The sequence below is a fragment of the Arvicanthis niloticus genome, chromosome 3, assembly GCF_011762505.2.
Source record: "Arvicanthis niloticus isolate mArvNil1 chromosome 3, mArvNil1.pat.X, whole genome shotgun sequence".
NCBI classification, from domain to species: domain Eukaryota; kingdom Metazoa; phylum Chordata; class Mammalia; order Rodentia; family Muridae; genus Arvicanthis; species Arvicanthis niloticus.
Genome location: NC_047660.1, coordinates 31,640,280 through 31,658,094, shown reverse-complemented (window position 1 = coordinate 31,658,094; position 17,815 = coordinate 31,640,280).

The window sequence follows — 17,815 nt, the reverse complement described above, 5'->3', positions numbered from 1 at the left end:
ATTTCACTGTTCATTCTTCTTATGTAGACTAATGTTGAAAAAATTTTAATACAAGTAAGATTAAGTGATCATTATTGTTTTTAGACTATTGAAATAAAAAAACTTTTCAAAGCACTGTCAAAAACAATATTAGCAACTGACAATATATGATGATATATAGTTATAATATGACTATTAAAAGCAAATATTCATTTTAATCATAGATTAGACAGTGTTTCTTTATTTAAAAATTTAGTACATATACTAAGGCCATGAAGAAAATTAAATTATAATATAATTATAGTTTCAAAAAATTAAAATAATTGTAAAAATTTATATAACATATCCCCCATTCTTTGCTCCTGTAATACTTTCTCTACTATTCTAAAAAGAGAGAAAGAACAAAGAACTTTGTTAGGGATAAACACAGATAGACACACAAAGACACAGTTATACACAGACACACAGACATAGGGAAAGATTCACAAGACAGTTTTCAGTCAGGCACAGATTCACACAGAAAGAGGATAGAAGACACAGACAGAATGAAACAGGGAATTCAAATCCTGACTTATTCATAGTTAAATTACATCAAGCAAAAGTGTTGTGATGTCCTTTCTTGATGCAATGAAGAGATGTTATTGATGACTTTGAGTTTATTAATAATGCAGGCAAGCTGACCACAAGGAATAGCTCAACATGTGTAAATCAATAAATGTCATCCACCACATAGAAGATTCAAGGTCAGGATCTTGTTAGATGCAGAGAGGCCTTTGATAAAATACATAGCCCTTTCTGATGAAAATCTTGGAGAATCTCAGGAGACATGAGACATTTCTCAATCTAACAAATCCATAGACTGAAACAGGGGGCATAGTGACTTCACTCTAAATAGTTATTTTAATGTGAAAAAAACAACTCTGTATTAGGCAGCGGCAATATCCAGACAATAAACTACTAAAATCTGTTGGATTATATAATTTTTTCATTATTATTTTTACTACAATTATTAATGTCATGGTTTGTTAATACATGTGACTTTGTGGTAACAGGTAGATGTGTCTTCCATGATTAGCTTGTGAAGGTCAGAGGACGACGTTTGGGAGTCTCTTCTCTCTTGTTTTTTTAAGGCAGGTTTGGCCTCATTTTTTTCATGCTACTTACCCTATTTTAATAAGCCTATGTGCTTCAAGGCTATTTGCCTTCTACCTTGTAATTGAAGTATTGGATTGCAGTTATAATCATCTGGGATTTTATGTGTTTTCCAGGAATGGAACTCAAGGTCTCAGGCTTGTGTAACCAGTGTTTGGCACACTGTTTGGATATCCTGTATCTCGAAAGCAGTGAATTGTGTACAATACCACTCAAAGTGTAGAAAAATATACTAGAGACTCTTTTCTGTATATTCTCACTGTGTGTGAATATGTGTAGTCATCTGAGAACATGACAACTAATATATACAACCACTTTACCTGTTGGCATCATGGATATTGCTAACGGTGAGATTCCAAAATTATATAAAACCTTAGGGCTTAAAGTTCCCACTTTGAGAAAGATTCATCTTTCAAAAGAAAAATAATGAGCAAGAAGCTAAAAGAATGTCATTGAGAAGCTGCTGGTAATGCTGCTATAGTCACACGTGTGTAGTGTCCAGGGACCCAGAGCCAATATGGGAAATATCCCTGTTCTTAAAATATATCCTTATGTCTAATAAAAAAAAAAAAAAAAAAAAAAAAAAAAAAAAAAAAAAAAAAACAAAGAACAGGATGGGAGGGACTCATGGCTCCACTTGTATAGGTAACTGAGGGTGGCCTCGTTAGGCCACAGTGGAAGTAGAGGGCCATGGTCCCTGAAAGTTTGGATCCCTAATGTTGGGGAATGCAAGAGCAGAGATGCGGGATTGGGAGAACGGTGGGAGCACATCCTCATAAAATTGGAAGAGGGGGTATGGGATAAGGGGTTTTGGGGGAGAAAGGAAGAGGAGATAACAGTGAAAGGTAAATACGTAAAATATCCAATTTAAAAAAAAAACAGATAATGAGTCTGGCAAAAAAAAATAGTTTACTTATTTCAAACGATTTTCAAAAGTTTCCAGGAGATGCTTATTGGCTAAGATCTTATTTTAAGCTCTTCACAAAGGAATTTATGTCTCTGTTTAATATTCTCAAGAGAGATGCAAATCCCAATTTCCTTCAACAATTAATTGACAAAAGAGGAGTAATTTTACAAAAACTAGAAGAAGTTCTCATTAATTGATATATTATATAGATTGATTAATTGTTGGCTGTTTTATAATAGTCCTTTGATAAAAGAGATTATTAATAAAGAATTATATTTCTTTAAATAGTGTCTTCATGACTCTCTGAGGGTGGAAGGATCATGATTTGTTTATTCTTAACTTTGGTAAAAGTTTACCAGCCTGAGTAGTCATAGACCTTATAAATAGGCAGCCTTGGCGAATAGTACCAAATTAGATAAGGACACGTGATTCATAAGCAGAGTCACAGTGACCTGACCCCTGAACCTTCATCCAGCTGATAACTTGTTCTGAAAGATATCTGTACTCCCCTGAACACCTATGCTCCTGTGTCATCCCCTTCCCCACATCCTTCATTTTCGTGTTTATAACACCTGTGTTAAAAAGTAAAAATTATGATTTGATAATAAAAAAAGAAAGGAAAAGAAATAAAAAACAGAAATTGCATTGTAATTTTTGTCATAACATACTATAATTTCACCATATTAATTAATATACATATTATTTATATATTCATGACAAAATTCACTACAATATATAGATTGCATACATTAGCTTGGTGCTTCTATTATTTCAATAGCCTATTTCCTGTGTTTCAGTGGATGCCTTCTATTTCACGATAATTTAATATAAAATGTAACAGTGTAAGGGTAGTCACAATTTTACTCATTGTTTTTTCACAGGTGTTCAATAATAGTGACGTTAAATCCTCACAGTTATGACAGTTCTACAAGGATGTGCCTGGTTTATCTTCTGCAAACTGCAAAGTTTAAAAAGAAAATAAGAAAACAGAGATAAAGTAATTTTCTTTGAAATAATGTCTTTTAAGTCATTTGTTTTACATGTATGATTAATTAAAACAGCTAGATTGAAAGTTGATATATGTAATATTTTATTTCCTTTGCTTAATGTTGCACATTATTTCTCTGTGAAAAACTTCAGTTGTAATTTTTCCTTTATTTTTTCATTTTAAATCATCTATAATTTTAGTTAATGATATAATGATATACTACATTATGTAAAATGTTCTCTTCTCTGTCATGTATTTGGTATACAGATAATTTCCTCATATCATTTAAAACTAAGTCTGACATATCTATGCCAAACAGATTATTCTATAATAAGAAATGTTATGTGAAGTCTACATTTTTGTAGCTAATAGATAGACACCAAAAATGTAGCTACTTTACCTGGGAAAGTGTTCTTGATGCAGAAGGAAAAGAATATTTTTCTGTGTCCAGAATGTGTGGAAACAAAAACTATTTTATTATATCTCATAATTACAACCATTATTTCTATGTAATTTTATGCTGAATAATTCAATATAAATAGAGATGAAGGTAGTATTATATTTTTTTCATAGCTTTAATGCTTTAAATGCTTATGTGTTATATTTGGAAAAATATACAAATTTATAGTATTAAAAGCTTTGTTAAAAACATAGATTTCTTGTTTAGTGTCTGATAGATTTTTCTTAGACTATCTTACTAACCAACATTAAAGCTATTCTGTGTAAGAGTTCATACTGTATTTTGTATTTATTTGGTTTGGATAATTTAAATTCTATGCTTCTTTATTAAATCCAATATCTGAGTAAATAATATTTAAGTATTGTGTTAAAAAATATGTCACTAGCTGAAAAGAGACAAAAAGTGTTACTAATTACCAGAAGATTTATTTTAGATGTCTAGTTTTCTGTATTATTTGTAACTTTTTTCTTCTCTTATACATTACATCCCAATGGCAGTTTCTCCTCCCTCCATTCTACTGAATCCCTTCCTGTCCCTTACATCTCCCCCAGAACTCCTCTTACTCTCTATTAAAAAGAAACAAAACAGCAGGCCTCTCAAATATATCCACCAAATATGTTCCAAGACGTTATTCTAAATTAGATTTGCTAGTATATAAAAACCTATAATTTTAGAAATTCAAAATTCATATTTATAATTTTTCTGAGAATATAGTTTTTAACATTGCTCATTCATCTTTAAGCAAATGTTATATAAGTCATTTTTAGAAGTCTTTATTAAAATATTTTAATATTTTAGTAAATTTTTTGTAATTTTTTGTTGCATTGCCACTAGGTGGAACTAGTAAACTTCGTAATTTACACTAATTCATATTTTCTCTTTATGTATATTCTGATAAACTCTTCAACTAAAAGTCATGGAACTAGTTTAACATTGAAGTTTATTAACTATGATCACCATTAAAACTTAGTTTCAAGTCTAACAATATTTTGAGAAAATATTAATTCAAAAATAAGCATAAATTCATCACCAAATAAAAAGATATTTTGACAAAGTAAATGCCATTTCTCAACAATAAGATAGAATGATAAGTCATATATTAAAACTGCATTAATATTTTCAATGTGAAATATTAAATTGTATTTCTACAGAAATATGAAAATTTCAAAAATATAGGTACATATATTTAGACTCTTAAAATAATTGGTAGCTATATTAGCATGAGATAAAGTTACTTTAACAGTTACTGATAACAGTTAATAATTAAATAATAATTTCATAGGAAATTAATTTAGTAGAACTAATATTTACTACTTCTCCTATAAAGTACAAGTTGTGGATATATGTTTTGGGAAGGATGGTCTTTGTTCTTAGTTGTTTTCTTAACATGAACCCATTAGGCTTTAAAGTATATTTCCTAAGCCACATATACTTCTGGCTAAAATCAATGGGTCACAAACAATAACAAACAAAGACATCATTAATGAATGTGAGAATATGACTTGTGGAGAGAAAGGGGTGGTATCGGAAATGAGAGGGAACATAGAGACTAGGGGTAACAGTAAGAAGAATGGACTTATTTACATGTATGGAACTGTTCAGGAAAAATTTTATCAACAACACGTGGACGAAAACACTGATAATGGCAACAGAATAAAAGAGCATAAGAAATGAGCTCAGATTATCAAAGCATTGATTACAAGATAAGCTATTTCCTCTCAGGGATGATAGTGGTAATGTAATAGAGAAGATCTTCACACAAGGAGAAGATAAAGCATCAAAACAGTAAAAGAGAATTAACAGAGGAAAACGATCTGTCGATGTTAGCTTTGAATGGCCTGTTTAAGAGAATACATGTTCTCCAACAACTGGAGAAGAGAATTCTATTCTCCTAACTCAGCTGTATTGTTTAGCCTCAGTAGGAGTGTATGTACTTAGTCCTGCAGTGACATGAGGTACCAAGGTGGGTTGATGGGGGGGGGGTGTCATCCTTCTCAGAGGAGAAAGAGAGAGGGGATGTAAGGAGAGGTTGTGTGATAGAAAGACGAGAAGAGTGGCTGGCTACGACCTATATTTAAAGTGAATAAGTAAATAAACAAATGAAAAGAAAAAGAGGAAAAAAATTACAAAAAGGAAAGAAAAAGAGGATACCCTGTCTCTTAAAAAGTGAGACATTATGCTTCACAGTTCTAGAGGACTGAACTTAAGATTCAGAAAAATCCAGGTTCTTTACTCTGACTGAATTGAATAGCATCACTCAATTATCCTTGTCCTTCACTTTTATTTGGAATTCTTGACATCAGATTGGTTGCTGACCCAGAAGATCAATCCATACCTCCATTCTCACAACATTTAATTTCTGTACAATTCCTTCACCAAATTTTCCAATTTATTGAGTCTTATTTGATGAGCAATATCAAACTTCATAATAATTTCAAAAACTGTCCTTTTCAAGTAAAACCATTTCTACAGTTGCTAGTAGTTACAAAACTGCACATTTGGAGAATGACTTATATCAAATCACAAACTAAGCTTTGGCTTACTTCATGTGTGCAGATTTAATAAGATACTTGATTCCGCATAGTTTACTAAAAATAATTATGACTTTTCCTAACCTTTTTAGATTGAAAAATTCATTATCAGATATTTGGTCAGGTTCCTGGGATGGTTTTTCATTACATATAAGTTTGATGTATTCTCTCAGAGAAAATATCAACTAGGTAACTAGAAGAAACAATTGAGGGTTTACAAGAAAGGAGGAGGAGAAAGAAGAGGAAGAAGGGAGAAGGAGGAGAAGGAGGAGAACAAGAACAAGAAGAACAAGAAGAAGATCAAGAAGAACAAGAAAAAGAAGAAGAAAAGCAAAAACTAGAACTAAGGCATCAATCAAAAAAAAACACAAATGTTATCTTTGCATCAAATTTATGAGAGTACCAATTTCATTTTTGATAGCCAAAATTTTCAAATTTTGACTTATTATGCTATTGTCATGTTAGAACTAAAACTTCTCCATTATATTTTGAGACTACAAATATACTCTAGCATCTGTCTTTAAGTAAAGTAGGAGGGAAATATTTTTTTATTGTTTTAACAACAACAACAAACCTTTAAGGTAGAGAGTTGATGAAGTTTGTCAAATGACAAAAACACTTGAGCAAAAATATGCTTGAAATCCTTTGTTGAATTAGCAGCAAAGATGTCGGTGATATAAACAAAAAAGAGTGCTAAAGAATAGTAAAATTCTAGCATTGATTTTCCTAGCTAATAATCAAGTGAATAATTTTCTAAAGAATTTTAATTTTTAATATTTAACATTGTTTAAGATAAATATAAAACTTTAAATTTTTAGAAAGAAAATACATTAAAATTTACAGGAAAAGAATATGGGGATTGTGTAAGATGATATTATAATATGGTATAACTTGTGTGAAATTTTGATTGGTTTATCTTTGACAGTACTTAGAACACTCCCAAGGTGTTTGGCTCTAGTAATTTGAATGAACTTTGAGTTTCATCACAACTTGTAATGGTGGTTTTATAGAACTGACTGGTAAAATAACTTGAAAACAGATGAGAAATTTGGAAAGAAGATTATTTAGAGAAACTGTTCAAAATTTGATTTATCATTGAATGGAGTAAAGGAGCTAATTGTATATAATAATATAATATGATTATATATGTTTATACATATATGTGTGTGTATACATATATACACATACATACACACACATATACACATACAACATACATATCAGGCCTTACATGCCCAGATATAGTTGACAATTTATTTACAAAATCTAAAATTGTATGCACTAATACAAGTACAGATTTGAAAAGCCACATAATTAGATGAGGGTTTGTATGTAAGCATATAACATAGGTAGTAAAATTATTGCATTATGCTGAGATATAAATAAAAGGTTATGAATGTTTATAGGCATACATAAGAAGGAACAGTACATGAGAAGAAAACATGTACAGTACATGAGAAGCACTTCAGATGGATAATATTGCCAAATATTACTGTTTGAACATTTCAAAAGAGTTGTTGAACAACATATATTTTCAAAGTGTTAAATATAAAGTATATATTTATATTAAAGTAAACTTGTGGTATTTGTTTTAGTTTATCTAAAAAATTACTTTTCAATTTTTAATATAAAGATATTATTTAATTCTAATTAAAAGAAAAGAAACTAGTTAGGAACTTGATTTTTCTTAAATGTATGAGTGAATATGGAAGACTTTCTTTAATCATGATAATATAGAAATAAACCATTCAGAATCATAACTTAATATCCACAACAATGTTTTTCCTTAAATAATGCTAAAGTCATCTCTTCATGGTACACATATGTAATATTTTACTTTGAATCTTAGAATCAAGGAAAATTCCATCCATCCAACGGAATCACAAAAGTAAGTAGATCCTCTTGGACAAAAGCTGAAAATGCTCATGACACAACATAGACAATTGTACATAAGCCACGGTGCGTCTGTTTGATCAGAGAGTCTTTTTAAAAATATTTTTATTGGATATTTTATTTACATTTCAGATGTTATCCCCTTATATCGTTCCCCCAGCCGAGTAACCCCCTATGCCATCCCCCCTCCTCCTGCTTCTATGAAGATAGGTGCCCCCAAACCCCCACCACTCCCACCTCCCCACCCACAACTCTGCTACACTCTGCATCCAGCCTTCATGGGACCAAGAATCTCCTCTCCCACCTATGTCTGACAAGGCCACCCTCTACTACATATACAGCTGGAGCCATGGCTCCATCCCTATGTGCTCCTAGGCTGGTGGTTTAGACCCTGGAAGTTCTGTTTTTTTTGGTATTGTTGCTCTCCTCATGGGGCCACAATCCCTTTCAGCTCCTTCAGCTCCTTCTATCTAACTCCTCCATTAGGAAGCCCTTGTTAAGTTCAATGGTTAGCTGTGAGCATCCTCCTCTGAATATGTCAGACTCTGGCAGATTTCTAAGGAGGTAGCTATATCAGGCTCCTATCAGTATGTACTTCCTGACATCCATATTGGCATCTACCTTTGGTGATTACTCATGGGATGGACACTCAGGTAGAATAGTATTTAGATGGCCCCTCCTTCAGTTTCTGTCCCCCACTTTTTCTCCATATTTGCTCCCTTGAGTATTTTGTTACTCTTTCTAAGAAGGACCGAAGCACCCACACTTGGTCTTTCTTCATCATGAACTTCATATGTTCTGTGAGTTGAATCCTGGGTATTGCAAGCTCTGGGCTAATATCCAATTATCAGTGAGTGAATACCAAGTGTGTTCTTTTGTGATTGGGTTACCTCACTCAGGATGATATTTTCTAGTTCCATCCATTTACCTAAGAATTTCTCGAATTCATTGTTTTTATTAGCTGAGCAATAGTCCATTGTGTAAATGTAGCACACTTTTAGAATCCATTCCTCTGTTGAAGGACATCTGGGTTCTTTCCAGCTTCTGGCTATTATAAATAAGGCTGCTATGAACATAACGGAGCATATGTCCTTTTTATATGTTGAAGCATCTTCTGAGTATATGCCCAGGAGTGGTATAGCCGGTCCTCAGGTAATGCTATGTCCAATTTTCTGAGAAACTGCCAGACTGATTTCCATAGTGGTTGCGCCATCTTGCAATCCCACCAACAATGGAGGAGTGTTACTCTTTCTCCACATCCTCGCCAGCCTCTAATATCACTTGAGTTTTTGATCTTATCCATTGTGACTAATGTGAGATAGAATCTCAGGGTTATTTTGATTTGCATTTCCCTGATTACTAAGGATGCTGAACATTTTTTTAGGTGCTTCTAGGCCATTCGATTTTCCTCAGTTTAAAATTTTTGTGTAGCTCTACACCACCTTTTTAATAGGGTTACTTTAGCAAAGAGGATGGTTATAAAATCAACTCAAACAAATCAGTAGCCTTCCTGTACTTGAAAGATAAACAGGCCGAGAAGGAAATTAGGGAAATGACACCCTTCACAATAGTCACAAGTTATATAAAATACTTTGTTGTGAATCTAACTTTGCAAGTGAAAGAGCTGTATGACAAGCACTTCAAGTCTCTTAAGAAAGAAATCATCAGAGAAGATCTCAGAAGATGGAAAGATCTCTCATGCACATTTATTGGCAGGATTAATATAGTAAAAATGGCCATCTTGCCTAAAGCAATCTATAGATTCAATGCAATCCTCATTAAAATCCTAATTCTTCATAGAGTTAGAAAGAGAAATTCTCAAATACATTTGGAATAACAAAAAACTCAGGATAGCAAAACTATTCTCAACAATAAAAGAATTTCTGGGAGAAATCAATATCTTTGACCTCAAGCTGTATTACAGAGCAATAGTGATTTAAAAAAAACAAAAACAAAAACAAAAAAAACTTCATGATATTGGTAAAGAGACAGTCAGAAAGATCAATGGAATATAATCCAAGACCCAGACATGAACCCACACACATATGGTCACTTGATCTTTGACAAGGGAGCTAAAACCTACCAGTGGATAAAGGACAGCATTTTCAACAAATGGTGCTGGTGCAAATGGAGGACAACATGTAGAAGAATGCAAATAGATCCATCTTATCTCCTTGTGCAAAGCTCAAGTCCAAGTAGATAAAGGACCTTCACATAAAACTAAAAACACTGAAACTAATAAAAGAGAAGGTGGGGAAGGACTTTGAATACTTGGGCACAGAGGAAAATTTCCTGAACAGAACACACATGGCTTATGCTCTAAGATCAAAAATTGACAAATGGCACCTCATAAAATTGCAAAGCTTCTGTAAGGCAAAAGACACTGTCAATAGGACAAAATGGCAACTAACAGATTTGGAAAAGATCTTTACCAATCCTACATCCTATAGAGGGCTAATATTGAATATATACAAAGAACTCAAGAAATTAGACTTCAAAGAGTCTTTTTTTTAACTTCTTTTGTTCTTTTTAGTGAGTATCTTAAGAAGTTGACCTTAGCACATAAACCCTACAACCATAGATGGAACTACTACTCTTTTATTTAATTTTGAGTTTACATCTCATCATCCAAAGAAGGGTTAAACAGATAGACTCATCATCATAAATGGTGACCTGAGTAAACACCAAAACCCAAATATTAACTGTGGAATTGACAGGTCAATATCTTTGTTTTATTTATTGGTTAAGAGAAAATGCAGAAGAGTTATTTCTAAATGATCTAAAAATATATGTAGTCTTCACTGGTTACATGAAAACAAGAAAGATTCTGGTTACTGTAGAACTTACAAATGAGTCCTCCAGATTTGTAAATCAAATGCAATATTTAAAAGTCAGAGACTTCAAGCAAAATATTTTGATAAGATTTTTGCCATAAAAAGATCACAACTTCTTCAAAAAAAAAAAAAAAAAACGCTTACTGTATGAAGTGTAACTATTTCTGAATTTTTTATTATATCATACTGTAAGTCCACACAACTATTGTGTATCAATTAAAAATAAAAAATCTTTAACTCTACAAAAATTTGAATAAATACAATGAAGACAAAATCAATTTTATAGCTTATATGACCCTTTGTGTAATAAACAGCAGAAACATAAACTATTATGTGTTATTAAGACTCTATATTGAAAACCCAGAAAAGGATCTGATTTTTACATTCAGATGAACTGTATTTTGGTGCCATTTGTTTGTGGTCCCAGATGGCAGTGAAAAATGGTTTACCCAGGTGTGTATGTATTTAACAAAGTGTGTTCAACTTTTTTAGCTCTATGAAATAAATATTACCTCTGCTTTTATCTGAGTATATCTGCTATAAGCATTTCTTTTAAAACATTTTTAAGGCACATTCTTATCGTTTTGAGCTATTTGGAAATGAGTTTTGCACAATTATTTCCTCATAAAACATCTTTGCTTACAACTAATCCAAGAGATCAATACTTTACCGTATATATTTTACATATCAGACTCAAACTTTACATGAATTCCAGTTAATCTATCTGTATTGACATTACTGTCATTTATTGAAATCTGAGGTCATTCACTGACATTGAGTACCCTTCTCTCTTCTTTTCCATTTAACTTTTTCGAGACAGGTTTTATCACTGAATCTGGAGCTTAGTGATAGGCTCAAGTAGCTTGATCTCTTAGAATCTGACTTTTTAAAAATTATTTTATTTATTTACTCTTCAAATGTTGCCACCCTCTCTGATCTTCTATATATAAGTTCTTCACCCCATCACCCACCCCCTTGTCTCTGAGAGAGTGCTTCCCCACACTCACCTTCACCCATGGACCTTTTACCTCATGGTATCTCCCTTCCCTGGGGCATCAAGTTTCTACAAGATTAGGCTCATTCTTTCCCACTGAGGTCAGACAATGCAGTCCTCTGCTATATATTACCCCTGGTGGTGTGGTTACACCTGTGCCCTTCATTGCTATAGCTTCTTACAATCCAAATTCTTGTTCTTACACTTGTGCAAGAAGCTCTGTACACACTAAATTATCTCTCCAGCATGCAACTTCTGTATCTTTTTGCTGTTTTAGAATGAATTTTATTCTAACTATCACCCTTGTAACATTTTCATATATTGAATATATAACCCCAAGTTAATCATATCATTTGTGAAAGCTATGAAGGTAATTAAAAGTAAATGAGTTACAATGGCAAGACTCCAATCAGTCTGGACTGCTGTTCTTTCAGGAAGATGAAAAAATACAGAGATACATTCCTTTGAATGAAGAAAGAAAATTATCTTATGAGACCAGAGCAAGATACTATCAAAATCCAACTAGAAGCCACTTATAGAACAGCAACAGAACTAACCATGAAGTGAGTTGATAATAGATCCAGTTTCCAGAATTAAAAAGAAATCTGAAACATAACCATTGATTGGCTTACTTTTGTGGTAGGCATAACAGCTGGGTATATTCATCTTTACTTTGCCTGTCTTAGGAAGTCAGAGCTATTTTTCAGAATATTAGAGAATCTTGCCATGCCAATTCTGTGGATTTCTGATGTTTTGAAAACCAACTATCCATGTAAGGTAATCTGGACTATTGCCTGTTAACTCCACTCAGCTATTTCTAAATAAAACATAGAAAACACCCTAACAATAAACTCCAATCCATGAATTTGCTATAGTCCCTTAACTCACAGGCTGACCACCTAAAATCAGATAGAAAAAGTTAAAGAAGGGCTGGGTCTAAGCCTTGTATTCCTAAGTGTGTTATACTGGTACAATGCCTATGAGGGTAACAATATTCATCTCACTCTTATATCAATAAGAAGCTCATACCAATAAAAACCTTAAAATTTGTAATCAAAGTAAATTGGTGCCATTTAAGAATTTATATCTTCATCTTGATACTAATTATACAGATTTCTACTAATAGGTTATGGCTATGCAATAAATCCTAGCTAATCCTCTCTATTCCCACAAAACCACTACTTTTCCCTAGAAAGACAGCCCAACATTTACCACCTTAGTCCCCAAGCCCAGGGAATAGGGGCGCTGACTCTTCATTAGCTTCTTCAAGCTGAATATGGGCATTGAGATATTAGAAGAGGAGTGGGGGGAAGAGCAAATTGATAAGCCTCTGATGCTGTGTCTTCACTGCCTCCAGTTGGAATACCCGGACCTCAGAGGTTTGAGCAGGTCTGCCCAGCTTGCTTGTTGAGTAAATACACCAAGGCTGATCATTCTGCAATATACAATTTTCAAAACAAATTTTAGTATCAAGATAGTTTTGTTTTTTTTTAAGAGGGCTGACATTTTATTAAGGATGTTGGTATCTTGCCTTATTTTCTCACTTATTGGAGAATTCTACAGAGCCTCAGTATTCACACTTAGGTGCTATAAAGCCCAGCATTCTCTTTAGAGTAGGATAATCAAATATAAGAGTTTGTGGGTAAAGGTAAAGTACACTGTCTAGCTAATTCCTGGAAACCTGAGTAGGGAAGGTGAATAAATGAAGAAATGAAAGACAAATAAATGCATATACTCAGGAAAGTTGGGGTAAATGGCCAGGGTATAATGTCATAGGATTGCACCAACTCTTAGAACACTAGTAGAAACCTAGGCAAGTTTTATTTTGTACAACAGAGTTAATGGAGGGATTTAGCTTGTCTCAGTTGAGGGTCTCATAAGGACAGCAATCTCATACTATAAACATCTGAGAGTGAAAAGTTGTAGATGCTAACTTAAAAAAAGGAAAACTGCTCAAGTCTTTCTAAGCACTCACACTTCTACCAGAGAAAGATGTTTTTTTCTTTTTCTTTTTTTCACAGTCTGTCCCTAGGGAAAGGTTTTTTTCAACTTTACATGAGTCTGAGGCCTTCGTCTTAAAATAGCTGTGCCCATGTTTACAATTCACATTTACTCAGGACTTTATTTACTCTTTAAGCGTTTACTTAGGGATTCAACAGTTTATGTTGGGCCTTAGACGAGGTAACTTCATTTAACCTGCAAACTTCAATCATGTAGCCCAGGTAGAGGTCTCCACCTCCAGAAATTTAAATATTAATGAGTTATCTAAAGGCCAGGGCGTAGCTAATTAAGTTATTCCCGCCCCTTTTTCCCCTCCCTATAAAATTAGGCTCTCCTGGCCTTTGGCGGGGAAGCACATATCACCTACATCCATTTACCATGCCATGAACAATAAAAGCTTTGGAAAACCGGACTCCACGTGTCGCCTGATCTGCGACTACCAGGCTCCCAGCCTTTGGAAACTTGAGCCGCACACAGCCAACCCGCAGCAGCTATACCAATGTGGGCCCGCGAGATTTCTTCCCCACAAGTTTACTATAAATTATGCTCACCTAAAGTAATGTTATTTAGTCACAAGGCCTGATGTTCTCATGTAGAATATTTATATAGATAGAACAATCCTTAAGAATAATTATTCCTTATATGTGTGTATGTGTGTGTTACATTTCTATGATATTCATGTGTGTATGGATGTGAATATCTGCTAATTTGTGTGTGTGTGTGTGTGTGTGTGTGTGTGTTTGAGAGAGAGGAGGGAGAGAGAGAGAGGACATGCATATGTCATTACACATGTGTAGATACAATAGACAAACCAAACAGGTATAGGTCTTGATGACAAAATTGTGCCTTAAGCTTCTTGAGATTCTTTCATCTTAATTTCCTTTGTACAGTAGCAGAACTGTGAGTTAGAATTGCATACCACTCTGCCAGGCTTTACGTCTTCGTGGTCTTCAAACACAAGCCCCAGTATTTGTGTAGCAAATGCTCTGCACACTGAGTTTTACCCTAAGACCAAGCTGTGCTATTTTAATGAGAAAATCTCAAACAGTATAAGTCTCTGCTAAGACAATGCTGTGCATATAATAATACATGAAGTTCTGAGAATGTATTCTTGTTTTGTTACCCTCTACCATATTATCTGGGAAGAGCATTGTTTTCTATCAGCAATAGATTATTTCATGTTGTGACTGTGAACATTTATATCTCCATTTGGTAGATTTTTATTAAATGCAAATTCAGTAAATTAACTAAATTGGGTCTAATTTGTAAGAAGACATTCAATTGAGTGTTCTTTCCTAGTGAATGAGAACATAGGTGTTACCATATACCTTCTATAAGAAAAATAAACAAATAAAATTAAAATCAACATATGCATTGCATGTAATTTACTTTTAAAACTTAATTTGTGATGTTTTAATTTATTTATATTTCACACTACAAGCTTATAACAAATGGTCAATAAATATAACTTGGATATAAAAGCTGTCTTACTTCAAATTTGTTGGGCCCAATGACTATAGATACCAATCTTTTTATATATCTAATGAAGGATAATTAATAATTATAACCAATAATAATTATAATAAATAAATTTCAGTCTTTCTTAACACTATAAGTTGAGTAACACTAAACTGGGTATAGAACATATGTATTTGGTAATGATTTTCATTTTTTTTCCTTTTGATCTTGTCAGTTTTAGAACCAAAAATGCTCTTGTCTATTGGCTAAGTACTCTACTAGTAATCTAAATGTTCATGCCTGTGAATAATATTTTACTTTCCAAGCAATCATTATTTGTCAAATACATTAATATTTAAAATAATAAAAAAATATATATTAAAAAAGAAAATATCTGAAAGCCACATTTATTTGATCAAGCTGGTTTCAGATGCTGGCTTCAAATTATTTGTGCTTCTGAAAGAGGCTGAACATTGTAAATACTAAATTAAAATAAGAGTATAAAATTAATCTTCAAGAAATTATGTTAACTAATTTCTTTAACAAACTTAAAACTCCTCTAATTTTCAGTATGTTATATAAACATATTAATATATTTTGTTGTAAATCTTCAAATCATAATATATTCAAAGTAAAATATCAAGCTGAAAAATAATGTTGAATTTATTAACTTCAGTTATACTGATTAATTTAACCCTTTTTTCATTTTTTTACACTTTAAGATTTTATAGTCTATTTTACTGATACCAATTGGATGTATGTTTCTTTACTTTTTGTATTTCACCTAAGTGTTAATTTTGGAATTGTAGTGTTTAAACAAATAGCTGATATACCAGTATCTGCTAATGTGTTCAATAAATAATTAATTGGTTTAATAGTTTTGTAATTTTTAATATTATTGTAATTCTAGATCATCATAAATCTTACATTTATCCTCATAAAATATTATAAAGTGATATTGACATACAAAGTAATACATAGATAATTACATAGAGGCAAAAATCATTTATAAAGAATTTATGATAATGAAATAAAAGAATATATTTCCCAATTGAATAATTTTCTTTTGTAGCATATTGTGCATAATTATTTCCAATATAAATGTGTCTATTATTCATCACTTTAAAAATAAAATAATAAGAAAACTATAATGCCGGGAGCCGATCCCCTCGCCCCCGGCTTGGGGGTGAGAGAAGGGGAGAGAGAGAGATGCAGCTGGTTCTTCTTTCTTCTCCTCCTCCCACCGTCCGGTTCTTCTCCGAGGCAGCCCCTATGCTACTGTAGCTGACCTGCAGTCAGCATCCTGGCCCTAAGACCAGCAAGGTGTTAAGTAAATAGCCTTGTACTATCCTAAAAACTTCTGAGGGTAAGAGACTGCAAGCTTAGGTGATTAACACCTGTAGCCTAACAGCAGAGGATTAAGCAACATGGCCTTTGTTCTATCTCAGCAGGAACTGCTGGGCTCTAACTTGCAGGAAGAAAAGACACTTTAGAAAAGTTACTATAGAGTTTATTAAGTGTAAAAAGTATCCTATGGAAGCTATCTGAGGGGAAACGTGGAAAGGTCCTGAGTGGGGAAGAAGAAAAGATTCTAACAAAGTAAAATTCTAAGGGAGAAAAATTCTAGTCAGGGGGAAAGGAAAGGGCGATGGGGTCTAACTAACTGACTAGTCTAACTCACCATTCTAACTGCTCATTCTAACTTCCTATTCTAACTGCCCTGTGATCTCTTTGTCCTCAGAACTTATACATCTTTCAGAGTACATGGTCACATGTTACAAGGTTTATCACAAGTTCACACCAAAATTCAAGTCATAAATTGAAATAGAAGTTTACAACACAGAATGTTTACATGAATACCCATTAGGAGTAATTATCTAACTAGACATTCATCACCTGTCTAGCTCTACAGGTTCGCAGAAAGTTTGAAACTATAACTTAAGAAATTAGTGAAGTTTTGTATAGATAAACCCAGGCAATATTTTCTCTTCTGTCCTGGTACCTATAATAAATTGTGGATTCCCTCTAGTAACCTAGGCTAATGGTTTTATGACCTCTTGGAATGTGCTCTAAGCAGGAGAAGGTCCAGTTACTATCACTCTTGGGGCAATTAACTGATAACACTCAGGAGACTGGCAGAGTTCTCATTGCAGTTTGACTATGCCTAAGGGACTTAATAGCAGTCCCGATATAAAAGAACTTAATAATCACTGATATAATTTTAGGAATTCTTATAGGATCATCATTAAGACTTAAGAAGTCATCTATTTGTCTGTATAGTATCACTACAAGACAGTACATCTTCGTGGATCTGCAGAGATCTGCTACAAAGGGGTGTGCTATTGCTTGGTGATAGTAGCATATGTCTAATAATAGTAATAATGGGAAAAGCATATTAATAGCAGGAATCTTTCCCAAAATCACGTCCACCACAGCCTTGCTAATGGGGCACACTCATCGCAGATTATATGATAATCCGAGGCAAGCATTTCAGGATGATCATCTGCTCATTATTAGCTTGTCCCATTATGGCTCCCGACATCTCTTCCCTTCGAATAATATAAATGAAGAGTATATATCTCCCTTTGAGCAGTCCTGATAGCAGTTCCTAAACACTT